General features: G+C 39.4%; 1 pseudogene; it reads left to right on the top strand.

Annotated features, from left to right (window-relative positions):
- The window catches only part of LOC129551013 (chitotriosidase-1-like), a 79,019-nt pseudogene that overhangs the window by 43,407 nt on the left and 22,647 nt on the right, over positions 1-12,965 (top strand).

Below are 12,965 nucleotides of genomic sequence, written 5' to 3'. Positions count from 1 at the left end.
TCATTGCTTCATTTCCCAATTGGCACCTTGCTTTAGTTTTGTTTTCCAGTTTGAGCTTTAGCTAGTTTTGTTCTTAACTGGTAAATAGATTGTTTGATTTTCTTTGTTCTCTAGGTCAATCTGTTGTACTTTATTTTTGTTGGAGTGTTTTGACTTTGCTCATGGGTGTTCATGTATATGTGTATATTCCATTATTTTATTTATTATTCGCCTGCTTTTATAACTGCCATTTATCTGGGGTTCATCTTTTGTTTCTTGTTTTTGGATATTTATTTTACTCTCCCTTAATGGCATAACAAACCACTTGTGGAATCTTCGTTCCTGACCAGAGATCAAACCCTGAACCTTTGGAGTGGGAGCACTGACTCCAAGACCCTAGACTACCAGAGAACTAACCCTCAGTTCAGTTCAGTTCAGTTCAGTCGCTCAGTCGTGTCAGACTCTCCGCGACCCCATGAATCACAGCACGCCAGGCCTCCCTGTACATCACCAACTCCCGGAGTTCACTCAAACTCATGTCCACAGAGTCGGTGATGCCATCCAGCCAATTCATTCTCGGTCGTCCCCTTGTCCTCCCGCCCCCAACCTTTCCCAGCATCAGAGTCTTTTCCAATGAGTCAACTCGTCACATGAGGTGGCTAAAGTATTGCAGTTTCAGCTTTAGCATCAGTCCTTCCAATGAACACCCAGGATCGATCTCCCTTAGAATGGACTGGTTGGATCTCCTTGCAGTCCAAAGGACTCTCAAGAGTCTTCTCCAACACCACAGTTCAAAAGCATCAATTCTTCGGTGATCAGCTTTCTTCACAGTCCAACTCTCACATCCCTACATGACCACGGGAAAAACCATAGCCTTGACTAGATGGACCTTTGTTGGCAAAGAAATGTCTCTGCTTTTTAATATATTATCAAGGTTGGTCATAACTTTCCTCCCAAGGAGTAAGCGTCTTTTAATTTCATGGCTGCAATCAGCATCTGCAGTGATTTTGGAGCCCAAAAAAATAAAGTCTGACACTGTTTCCACTGTTTTTCCATCTACTTCCCATGAAGTGATGGGACCAGATGCCATGATCTTTGTTTTCTGAATGTTGAGCTTCAAGCCAACCTTTTCACTCTCCTCTTTCACTTTCATCAAGAGGCTTTTGAGTTCCTCTTCACTTTCTGCCATAAGGGTAGTGTCATCAGCATATCTGAGATTATTGATATTTCTCCCAGCAATCTTGATTCCAGCTTGTGCTTCTTTCAGCCCAGCATTCCTCATGATGTACTCTGCATATAAGTTAAATAATCAAGGTGACAGTATACAGCCTTGATGCACTCCTTTTCCTATTTGGAACCAGTCTGTTGTTCCATGTCCAGTTCTGACTGTTGCTTCCTGACCTGCATACAGGTTTCTCAAGAGGCAGGTCAGGTGGTCTGGGATTCCCATCTCTTTCAGAATGTTCCACAGTTTATTGTGATCCACAAAGTCAAAGGCTTTGGCATAGTCAATGAAGCAGAAATAGATGTTTTTCTGGAACTCTCTTGCTTTCTCGCCAGTGGATGTTGGCAATTTGATCTCTGGTGCCTCTGCCTTTCCTAAAACCTGCTTGAACATCTGGGAGTTCACGGTTCACATATTGCTGAAGCCTGGCTTGGAGAATTTTGAGCATGACTTTACTAGCGTGTGAGATGAGTGCAGTTGTGCGGTAGTTTGAGCATTCTTTGGCATTCCCTTTCTTTGGGACTGGAATGAAAACTGACCTTTTCCAGTCCTGTGGCCACTGCTGAGTTTTCCAAATTTGCTGGCATATTGAGTGCAGCACTTTCACAGCATCATCTTTCAGGATTGGAAATAGCTCAATTGGAATTCCATCACCTCCACTAGCTTTGTTCGTAGTGAAGCTCTCTAAGGCCCACTTGACTTCACATTTCAAGATGTATGGCTCTAGGTCAGTGATCACGTTATCGTGACTATCTTGGTCGTGAAGATCTTTTTTGTACAGTTCTTCTGTGTATTCTTGCCACCTCTTCTTAATATCTTCTGCTTCTGTTAGGTCCATACCATTTCTGTCCTTTATCGAGCCCATCTTTGCATGAAATGTTCCCTTGGAATCTCTAATTTTCTTGAAAAGATCTCTTGTTTTTCCTATTCTGTTGTTTTCCTCTATTTCTTTGCATTGATCCCTGAGGAAGGCTTTCTTATCTCTCCTTGATATTCTTTGGAACTCTGCATTCAGATGCTTATATCTTTCCTGTCCTCCTTTGATTTTCGCTTCTCTTCTTTTCACAGCTATTTGTAAGGCCTCCTCAGACAGCCATTTTGCTTTTTTGCATTTCTTTTCCATGGGGATGGCCTTGGTGCCTGTCTCCTGCACAATGTCACGAACCTCCGTCCAGAGTTCATCAGGCACTCTATCTATCAGATCTAGTCCCTTACATCTATTTCTCACTTCCACTGTATAATCATAAGGGATTTGATTTAGGTCATATCTGAATGGTCTAGTGGTTTTCCCTACTTTCTTCAATTTAAGTCTGAATTTGGCAATAAGGAGCTCATGATCTGAGCCACAGTCAGCTCCTGGTCTTGTTTTTGCTAACTGTATACAGCTTCTCCATCTTTGGCTGCAAAGAATATAACCAATCTGATTTCGGTGTTGACCATCTGGTGACGTCCATGTGTAGAGTCTTCTCTTGTGTTGTTGGATAGGGTGTTTGCTATGACCAGTGGGTTCTCTTGACAAAACTCTATTAGCCTTTGCCCTGCTTCATTCCGTGCTCCAAGGCCAAATTTGCCTGTTACTCCAGGTGTTTCTTGACTTCCTACTTTTGCATTCCAGTCCCCTATAATGAATAGGACATCTTTTTTGGGTGTTAGTTCTAAAAGGTCTTGTAGGTCTTCATAGAACTGTTCAACTTCGGCTTCTTCAGCATTACTGGTTGGGGCATAGACTTGGATTACTCTAATATTGAATGGTTTGCCTTGGAAACAAACAGAAATCATTCTGTCGTTTTTAAGATTGCATCCAAGTACTGCGTTTCGGACTCTTTTGTTGACCATGATGGCTACTCCATTTCTTCTAAGGGATTCCTGCCCACAGTAGTAGATATAATGGTCATCTGAGTTAAATTCACCCATTCTAGTCCATTTTAGTTCACTGATTCCTAGAATGTCGACGTTCACTCTTGCCATCTCCTGTTTGACCACTTCCAATTTGCCTTAATTCATGGACCTAACATTCCAAGTTCCTATGCAATATTGCTCTTTACAGCATCAGACCTTGCTTCTATCACCAGTCACATCCACAACTGGGTATTTTTTCGCTTTGGCTCCATCCCTTCATACTGGGCAACTACCGACCTGGGGAATTCCTCATTCAGTATCCTATCATTTTGCCTTTTGATACTGTTCATGGGGTTCACAAGGCAAGTATACTGAAGTGGTTTGCCATTCCTTTCTCCAGTGGACCACGTTCTGTCAGACCTCTCCACCACGACCCATCCGTCTTGGGTGGCCCCACACGGCATGGCTTAGTTTCATTGAATTAGACAGGGCTGTGGTCCCTATGATCAGATCAACTAGTTTCCTGTGATTATAATTTCAGTGTGTCTGCCCTCTAATCAGATCAGATCAGATCAGTCGCTCAGTCATGTCCGACTCTCTGCGACCCCATGAATCACAGCACCCCAGGCCTCCCTATCCATCACCAACTCCTGGAGTTCACTCAAACTCATGTCCACAGAGTCGGTGATGCCATCCAGCCATCTCATTCTCCGTCGTCCCCTTCTCCTCCCTCCCCCAACCTTTCCCAGCATCAGAGTCTTTTCCAGTGAGTCAACTCGTCGCATGAGGTGGCCAAAGTGTTGCAGTTTCAGCTTTCTCATCAGTCCTTCCAATGCCCCCTCCCAATACCTACCGTCTTATTTGGGTTTCATTACCTTGGTCGTGGAGTATCTCTTCACAGCTGCTCCAAGAAAGCACAGCTGTACCTTACCTTGGACGAGGGGTATCTCCTCAAGGCCGCCCCTCCTCACCTTGAATGTGGAGTAGCTCCTCTCGGCCCTCCTGTGCCCGCACAGCCACTGCCCCTTGGACATGGGACAGCTCTTCTCAGCCACCGCCCTGACCTTGGGCGTGGGGTAGCTCCTCTTGGCCGGGCTTCTATGCGTGGTTGGTTGTGCCGAGCCGATGTCTTTCGCGTCTGCGCCGCCGGGGCCGGTGTCTCTCTCGTCTGCGCTGCTGGGGCCCAACCTTAGGAGGGCAGAAACCAAAAGGAAGAAATAATTCAACCCTGAAGCCTGGGAAAAGGAGACCTCAAACAAAATAAGCTAAAAAAATAATAATGAAAAGGCAGATAAGTAGTGCACAAATAAAGTAACAACCTAGAAACGGAGAAATCCAAATAAATGAAGAGGAAATAGGCAAACTACCTGAAAAATAAGTCAGAAAAATGAGAGTAAAGATGATAAAAAACTTTGAAAACAAAATGGAGGAAATGCAAGAATCAGTTAACAAAGACCTAGAAGAATCAAAGAAGGAACATACAGAGACAAACAATGCAATTACTGAAATTTAAAATACTGTGGAAGGAATCAATAGCATATATCTGAAGCAGAAGAATGAAAGATAAAATGGTGGAAATAATTTCCACCATTATAAATTATTTATTTCCACCAAAATAAAATAACTTTATTCTGAAGAGCAGAATAAAGTAAAAAGAATTAAAAGAATTGAGGATAGTCTCAGATACCTCTGGGACAATATCAAATGCACCAACATTCAATTTATAGGGGTCCTATAAGAAGACAAGAAAAAGAAAGGGTATGAGAAAAATTTTGAAGAGATTATAGTTGAAAATTTCCTGAAAATGCAAAAAGTGAATCAAGTCCAAGAAGCACAAAGAGTCCCATACAGGATAAACCCGAGGAGAAACATGCCAAGACACATACTAATTGAACTAACAAAGACTAAACGCAATATATATATATATATATATATATATAATATATATATATATATATATATATATATATATATATATATATAAAATAAAGAATATTAACAGAAGCAAGGGAGAAGCAACAAGTAACATACAAGGGAAACCCTATATGCTTAACATCTGGTCTTTCAACAGAAACTCTGCAGGCCAGAAGGGAATGGCAGGATATATAAAGTACTGAACGGGAAAAATCTACAACTAAGATTACTATACCTGGCAAGGATCTCAAATTGATGGAGAAATCAAAAGCTTTTCATATAAGCAAAAGTTAAGAGAATTCAGTACCATCAAACCAGCTTTACAACAATTGTTAAAGGGACTTACATAGTGAAGAAAAACACGAGAAGAAAAAAAAAATCTACAAAATCAACCCCAAACAATTAAGAAAATGGAAATAGGAACATATATAACAATAATTACTTTAAATGTAAATGGATTAAATGTTCTAACCAAAAGACACAGACTGGCTGAATGGATACAAAAACAAGACTCACATATATGCTGTCTTACAAGAAACCCACTTCAGACCTAAAGGCACATATGGACTGAAAGTGAGAGGATGGAAAAATATATTCCTTGCAAATGGGAAACAAAATAAAGCTGGAGTAGCAATCCTCATATCAGACAAAATAGATCCTAAAATGAAGAATATTACAACAGATAAGGAAGGACACTCCATAATGATCAAGGGATCCATCCAAGAGGAAGCCTTAACAATTTTAAATATCTATGCACCCAACATAGGAGCACCTCAATACATAAGACAAACAGTAACAGACATAAAAGGAGAAATTGACAATAACACAATAATAGTAGGAGACTTTTACACCACAGTCACAACGATGGACAGATCATCAAAACAGAAAATTAATAAGGAAACACAAGTCTTAAATGATACATTAGATCCAAATTCAGAAGCATCCACCTTCTTCTCAAGTGCACATGGAACATTCTCCAGGTTAGACCACATCTTGGGTCACAAACCAAACCTCTGTAAATTTAAGAAAATTGAAATAATATCAAGCATCATCACTGACCACAATGCTATGAGACTAGATATCAATTACAAGAAATAAAAGTATAAGAAACATAAAAACACATGGAGATTTAAAAAACACATTTCTAAATAACCAAATGGGTTACTGAAGAAATCAAAAGCGAAATCAAAAATTTTCTACAAACAAATGACAATGAAAACACAACAACTTAAAACCTATGGGATGCAGCAAAAGCAGTTCTGAGGGAAGTTTATGGCAATTCAATCTTTTCTATTTATTGGAGGCTAATTACTTTACAATATTATATTGGTTGGTTTTGCCATACATTGACATGATTCCGCCCCGGGTGTACATGTGTTCCCCTTCTTGAACCCCCTCCCACCTCCCTCCTCCCCATAACCTCCCTCTGGGTCATCCCCGTGCACCAGCCCCGAGCATCCTGTATCATGCGTCAAACCTGGACTGGTGATTCGTTTCACATATGATAATATACACGTTTAAATGCCATTCTCCCAAATCATCACACCCTCACCCTCTCCCACAGAGTCCCAAAGACTGTTCTATCCACCTGTGTCTCTTTTGCTGTCTCGTATACAGGGTTAAGGTTACCCTCTTTCTAAATTCCATATATGTGCGTTAATATACTGTATTGATGTTTTTCTTTCTGGCTTACTTCACTCGGTATAATAGGCTCCAGTTTCATCCACCTCATTAGAACTGATTCAAGTGTATTCTTTTTAATGGCTGAGTAATACTCCATTGTGTATATGTACCAAAGCTTTCTTATCCATTCGTCTCCAGATGGACATCTAAGTTGCTTCCATGTCCTCGCTATTATAAACAGTGCTGCAATGAACATTGGAGTACATGTATCACTTTCAATCCTGGTTTCCTCGGTGTGTATGCCCAGCAGTGCGATTGCTGGATCGTATGGCAGTTCTATTTCCAGTTGTTTGAGGAATCTCCACACTGTTCTCCATAGTGGCTGTACTAGTTTGCATTCCCACCCACAGTGTAAGAGGGTTCCCTTCTCTCCACACCCTCTCCATCATTTATTGCATGTAGACTTTTGGATAGCAGCCATTCTGACTGGTGTGAAATGGTATCTCATTGTGGTTTTGATTTGCATTTCTCTGATTATGAGGGATGTTGAGCATTTTTTCATGTGTTTGTTAGCCATCTGTATGTCTTCTTTGGAAAAATGTCTGTTTAGTTCTTTGGCCCATTTTTTGATTGGGTCCTTTATTTTTCTGAAATTGATCTGCAGGAGCTGCTTGTATATTTTGGAGATTAATCCTTTATCCATTGCTTCATTTGCTATTATTTTCTCCCATTCTGAAGGGTGTCTTTTCACCTTACTTATAGTTTCCTTTGCTGTGCAGAAGCTTTTAATTTTAATTAGGTCCCATTTGTTTATTTTTGCTTTTATTTCCAATATTCTGGGAGGTGGGTCATGGAGGATCCTGCTGTGATTTATGTCAGAAAGTGTTTTGCTTATGTTCTCCTCTAGGAGTTTTATAGTTTCTGGTCTTACATTTAGATCTTTAATCCATTTTGAGTTTATTTTGGTGTATGGTGTTAGGAAGTGTTCTAGTTCATTCTTTTACAAGTGGCTGACCAGTTTTCCCAGCACCACTTGTTAAAGAGACTGTCTTTTCTCCATTTTATATTCTTGCCTCCTTTGTCAAAGATAAGCTGTCCATAAGTGCATGAATTTATCTCTGGGCTTTCTATTTTGTTCCATTGATCTATATTTCTGTCTTTATGCTAGTACCATACTGTCTTGATGACTGTGGCTTTGTAGTAGAGCCTGAAGTCCGGCAGGTTGATTCCCCCAGTTCCATTCTTCTTCCTCAAGATTGCTTTGGTTATTTGAGGTTTTTTGTATTTCCATACAAATTGTGAGATTATTTGTTCTAGCTCTGTGAAAAATATCGTTGGTAGCTTGATAGGGATTGTACTGAATGTATAAATTACTTTGGGTAGTATACTCATTTTCACAATATTTATTCTTCCAATCCACGAACATGGTATATTTCTCCATTTATTTGTGTCCTCTTTGATTACTTTCTCCAGTGTTTTATAGTTTTATATGTACAGCTCTTTTGTTTCTTTAGGTTGATATATTCCTAAGTGTTTTATTCTTTTCATTGCAACAGTGAATGGAAGAGTTTCCTTAATTTCTCTTTCTATTTTCTCATTATTAGTGTATAGGAATGCAAGGGATTTCTGTGTGTTAATTTTATATCCTGCAACTTTACTGTATTCATTGATTAGCTCTAGTAGTTTTCTGGTAGAGTCTTTAGGGTTTTCTGTGTAGAGGATCATGTCATCGGAGAACAGTGAAAGTTTTACTTCTTCTTTTCCAATTTGTATTCCTTTTATGTCTTTTTCTGCTCTGATTGCTGTGGCCAAAACTTCCAGAACTATGTTGAATAGTAGTGGTGAGAGTGGGCACACTTGTCTTGTTCCTGACTTTAGGGGAAATGATTTCAGTTTTTCACGGTTGAGGATAATGTTTGCTGTGGGTTTGTCATATATAGCTTTTATTATGTTGAGGTATGTCCCTTCTATTCCCACTTTCTGGAGGGTTTTTATCATAAATGGATGTTGAATTTTGTCGAAGGCTTTCTCTGCATCTATTGAAGTAATCATATGATTTTTATTTTTCAGTTTGCTAATGTGGTGTATTACATTGATTTGCGGATATTGAAGAATCCTTGCATTCCTGGGATAAAGGAATACATCGTCATGATGTATTTTCTTCTAATGTGTTGTTGGATTCTGATTAGCAATTCAATCTTACATCAAAATAGCATCAAAGATACAACCTAACTTTACACCTAAAACAACTGGAAGAAGAAGAAGAAAATCCCAAAATTCGTAGAAGGAAAGAAATCATAAAGATTAGAGCAGAAATAAATGAAAAAGAAGTGAAAGAAAAAACAGTAAATATTAATAAAAGTAAAAGTTTGTTTTTTGAGAAATTAAACAAAACAGACAAACCTTTAGCCAGACTCACCAAGAAAAAAATATATATATATATAAGAGAGAGAGAGAAGAGTCAAATCTACAAAATTAGAAATGAAAAAGGAGAGGTTACAACAGAGAATGCAGAAATACAAAGGATTATAAGAGACTATTATGAACAGCAATATGACAGTAAGATAACCTGGAGGAAATGGACAGATTCTTAGAAAAGTTAAATCTTCCAAGACTGAACCAGGAAGAAATAGAAGTTATGAACAATGCAATTACAAGCATTGAAATTGAAGCTGTGATCAAAAATCTCCGAAAAAAGAAAAGCCCAGGACCAGATGGCATCACATGAGAATTCTATCAAACGTTTAAAGAAAAGCTAATACCGATCCTTCTAAAACTCTTTCAAAAAACTGCAGATGAAAGAACACTTCCAAACTCATTCTACAAGGCCACCATCACCCCAATACCAAAACCAGACAAAAACAACACAAAAAAAGAAAACTACAGGCCAAAATCACTGATGAGCATAGATGCAAAAATCCTCAACAAAATTTTAGCAAACAGAATTCAGCGACACAATGAAAAGCTCATACACCATGATCAAATTGGGTTTATTCCAGGGATGTGAGGATTCTTCAATATACACAAATCAATCAATGTGATACACCATATTAACAAACTGAAAGATATAAACCATACGATAATCTCAGTAGATGCATAAAAAGCCTTTGACAAAATTCAGCACCAATTTATGATTAAAACTCTTCAAAAAATGGGCGCAGAAGGAACCTACCTCAACAGAGTAAACGGCATATATGATAAACCACAGCAAACATTATTCTCAATGGTGAAAAACTGAAAGAATTCCCCCTAAGATCAGGAACAAGACAAGGGTGTCCACTTTTGCCACTATTATTCAACATAGTTCTGGAAGTCCTACAGCAATCAGAGAAGAAAAAGAAATTAAAGGGATCCAGATCAGAAAAGAAGAAGTAAAGCTCTCACTGTTTACAGATGACATGATACTGTACATAGAAAACCCTAAAGACAGTATCAGAAAATTACTAGAGCTACTCAGTGAATTTAACAGTCACAGAATATGAAATCAATGCACAGAAATCACTTGCATTTCTCTAACTAACAATGAAAAATCAGAAAGATCAGAATCAACCCCATTCACCATAGCAACAAAAAGAATTAAATACCTAGGAATAATCTTACCTGAGGAGGCAAAAGAACTGTACACAGAAAATTATAAGGCACTGATGAAAGAAATCAAGATGACGTAAACAGATGGAGAGATATTCCATGCTCCTGGGTAGGAAGAATCAATATTGTGAAAATGCCTATACTACCAAATGCAATCTACAGATTCAATGTGATCCCTAACTTACCAAAGGCATTTTTCACAAAATTAGAACAAAAAATTTCACAATTCATATGGAAACACAAAAGACACCTAATAGCCTAAGTAGTCTTGAGAAAGAAGAATGGAGCTGGAGGAATCAACCTTCCTGACTTCAGGTTATACTACAAAGCTACAGTCATCAAGACAGTATGGTCCTAGCACAGAAACAGAAATATAGACCAATGGAACAAGATAGAAAACCCAGAAATGAACCTATGCACCTATGGGTATCTTATTTTTGACAAAGGAGGCAAGAATATACAATGAGGCAAAGAGAGCCTCTTCAATAAATGGTGCTGTGACAACTGGATAGCTACCTGTAAAAGAATGAAATTAGAACAGTTCCTAACACCACACACAAAAATAAACTCAAAGTGGATTAATGACATAAATGTTAGGCCAGAAACTATAAAACTCTCAAAGGAAAACGTAGGCGGAACACTCGATGACATAAATCAAAGCAAGATCCTCTATGACCCACCTTCTAGAGTAATGGAAATAAAAGCAAAAAAGTAAACAAGTGGGACATGATTAAACTTGAAAGCTTTTGCATAGCAAAAGAAACTATAAGCAAGGTGAAAGACAGCCCTCAGAATGGGAGAAAATAATAGCAAATGAAACAACTGACAAAGATTAATTTCCAAAGTATACAAGTAGCTCATACAACTCAATACCATAAAAACAAACAACCCAATCAAAAAGTGGGGAAAAGACCTAAACAAACATTTCTCCAAAGAAGACATACAGATGACTAAAAAACACATGAATAGATGCTCAACATCACTCATTATTAAAGAAACGCAAATCAAAACTGCAATGAGATATCACCTCACACCGGTCAGATGGCCATCATCCAAAGTCTACAAACAATAAATGCTGGAGAAGTTGTGGAGAAAAGGGAACACTCTTGCACTGTTGGTGGGAATGTAAATTGATACAGCCATTATGGAAGATGGTATGGAGAGACTCTTGAGAGTCCCTTGGACTGCAAGGAGATCCAACCAGTCCATTCTAAAGGAGATCAGTCCTGGGTGTTCATTGGAAGGACTGATGCTAAAGCTGAAACTGCAATACTTTGGCCACCTCATGCAAAGAGTTGACTCACTGGAAAAGAGTCTGATGCTGGGAGGGATTGGGGGTGGGAGGAGACGGGGACGATAGAAAATGAGATGGCTGGATGGCCTTACCGACTCTGTGGACATGAGTCTGAGTGTACTCCGGGAGTTGGTGATGGACAGGAAGGCCTGGCGTGCTGTGATTCATGGGGTCGCAAAGAGTCGGACACGACTGAGTGACTGAACTGAACTGAAAACCACTGTATGACCCAGCAATCCCACTGCTAGGCATATACCATGAGGAAACCAAAATTGAAAAAGACACATGTTCATTGCAGCACTATTTGCAAAAGCTAGAACATGGAAGCAACCTAGATGTCCATCGACAGATAACTGGATAAAGAACCTGTGGTACTTATACACAACAGAATATTACTCAGCCATAAAAGGAATGCATTTGAGTCAGTTCTGATGAGGTGGATGAACCTAGAGCCTAAAGTCAGAAAGAGAAAAACAAATATGGTATATTAATGCATATATAGGGAATCTAGACGGATGATACTGATGAACCTATTTTCAGTGCAGCATTGGAGATGCAGACACAGAGAACAGACTTGTGGACATGGTTGGAAGGAAGGAAAGGGTGGGATGTATGGAGAGAGTGGGGCGGAAACCTATATAGTGCCATATGTAAAATAGACAGCCAGTGGGAATTTGCTGTGTGACTGTTACTTATGATAATAGAATCTTGTGTGGATGAAGGGTTAATGCTAACATATGTAAAGTGCTTAGAACAGAGCTTACTATCCCAGCATTCCTCTGTGTGTTTCATATACATCTCCATTCACACAATAGTTCTGGAGATAAGAAAAATCATCATTCCCATTTTATGAAGGAGAGAGTTGAATTATTTGGCTAAAAAGTTGCAGAGTTGGGATTTCAACCTAGGCATGAAATTCCAAGGTTCCTGTTGTTAACCAGACGTTGTTGCCTATATCGTACAAAAATATATGCTATGGCAAGATGATACAAAAAAAAAAAAAAAGAAAGCCTCCTGGTTCCTTCATAGATGGTCCCAGGAATGTGTTCTATGGGTTAATCCCTTCCTTTCTTCTTTTGCTTTGGGAAAGTCATTAATCTTCCTTCTGTATCACTCAGGCAACACCTCCAGTCCCTATCAGCAAACTTCACACCCAGGTACCACTGGTTAGGGCCAGTGACAACCTGAGGGTTCTGACTTTCCCTCCTGGGAGTGCTCCATGGGCTTGGGGGAGTCTCAGTGAGCTTTCCCATGTTCTGGGTTCCCACACACCCTCCTCTAGCCACTCATCACTGCCCCCCACCATCCTCTCTTTGCTCACATGGGGACTGGAAGGGGTTGCTGAGAGAACCTGTCTGTGCAAAGGGAAATTCTAGGGTCTAGACCACAGCCACAGACACGCTCCAGTCCAAACTCACACAATTATAGTCACAAGGCTAAACGAGCCCTCAGAGACCAAGCCGTAATTTTCAGATTGGGAATTCTAAGCCAAGGTTAAAGAGA

This window comes from Moschus berezovskii, chromosome 17 (genome assembly GCF_049115385.1).
Source record: "Moschus berezovskii isolate FMDL1 chromosome 17, NW_MosBer_1.0, whole genome shotgun sequence".
NCBI classification, from domain to species: domain Eukaryota; kingdom Metazoa; phylum Chordata; class Mammalia; order Artiodactyla; family Moschidae; genus Moschus; species Moschus berezovskii.
This window is presented reverse-complemented; position numbering and strand designations above follow the sequence as displayed.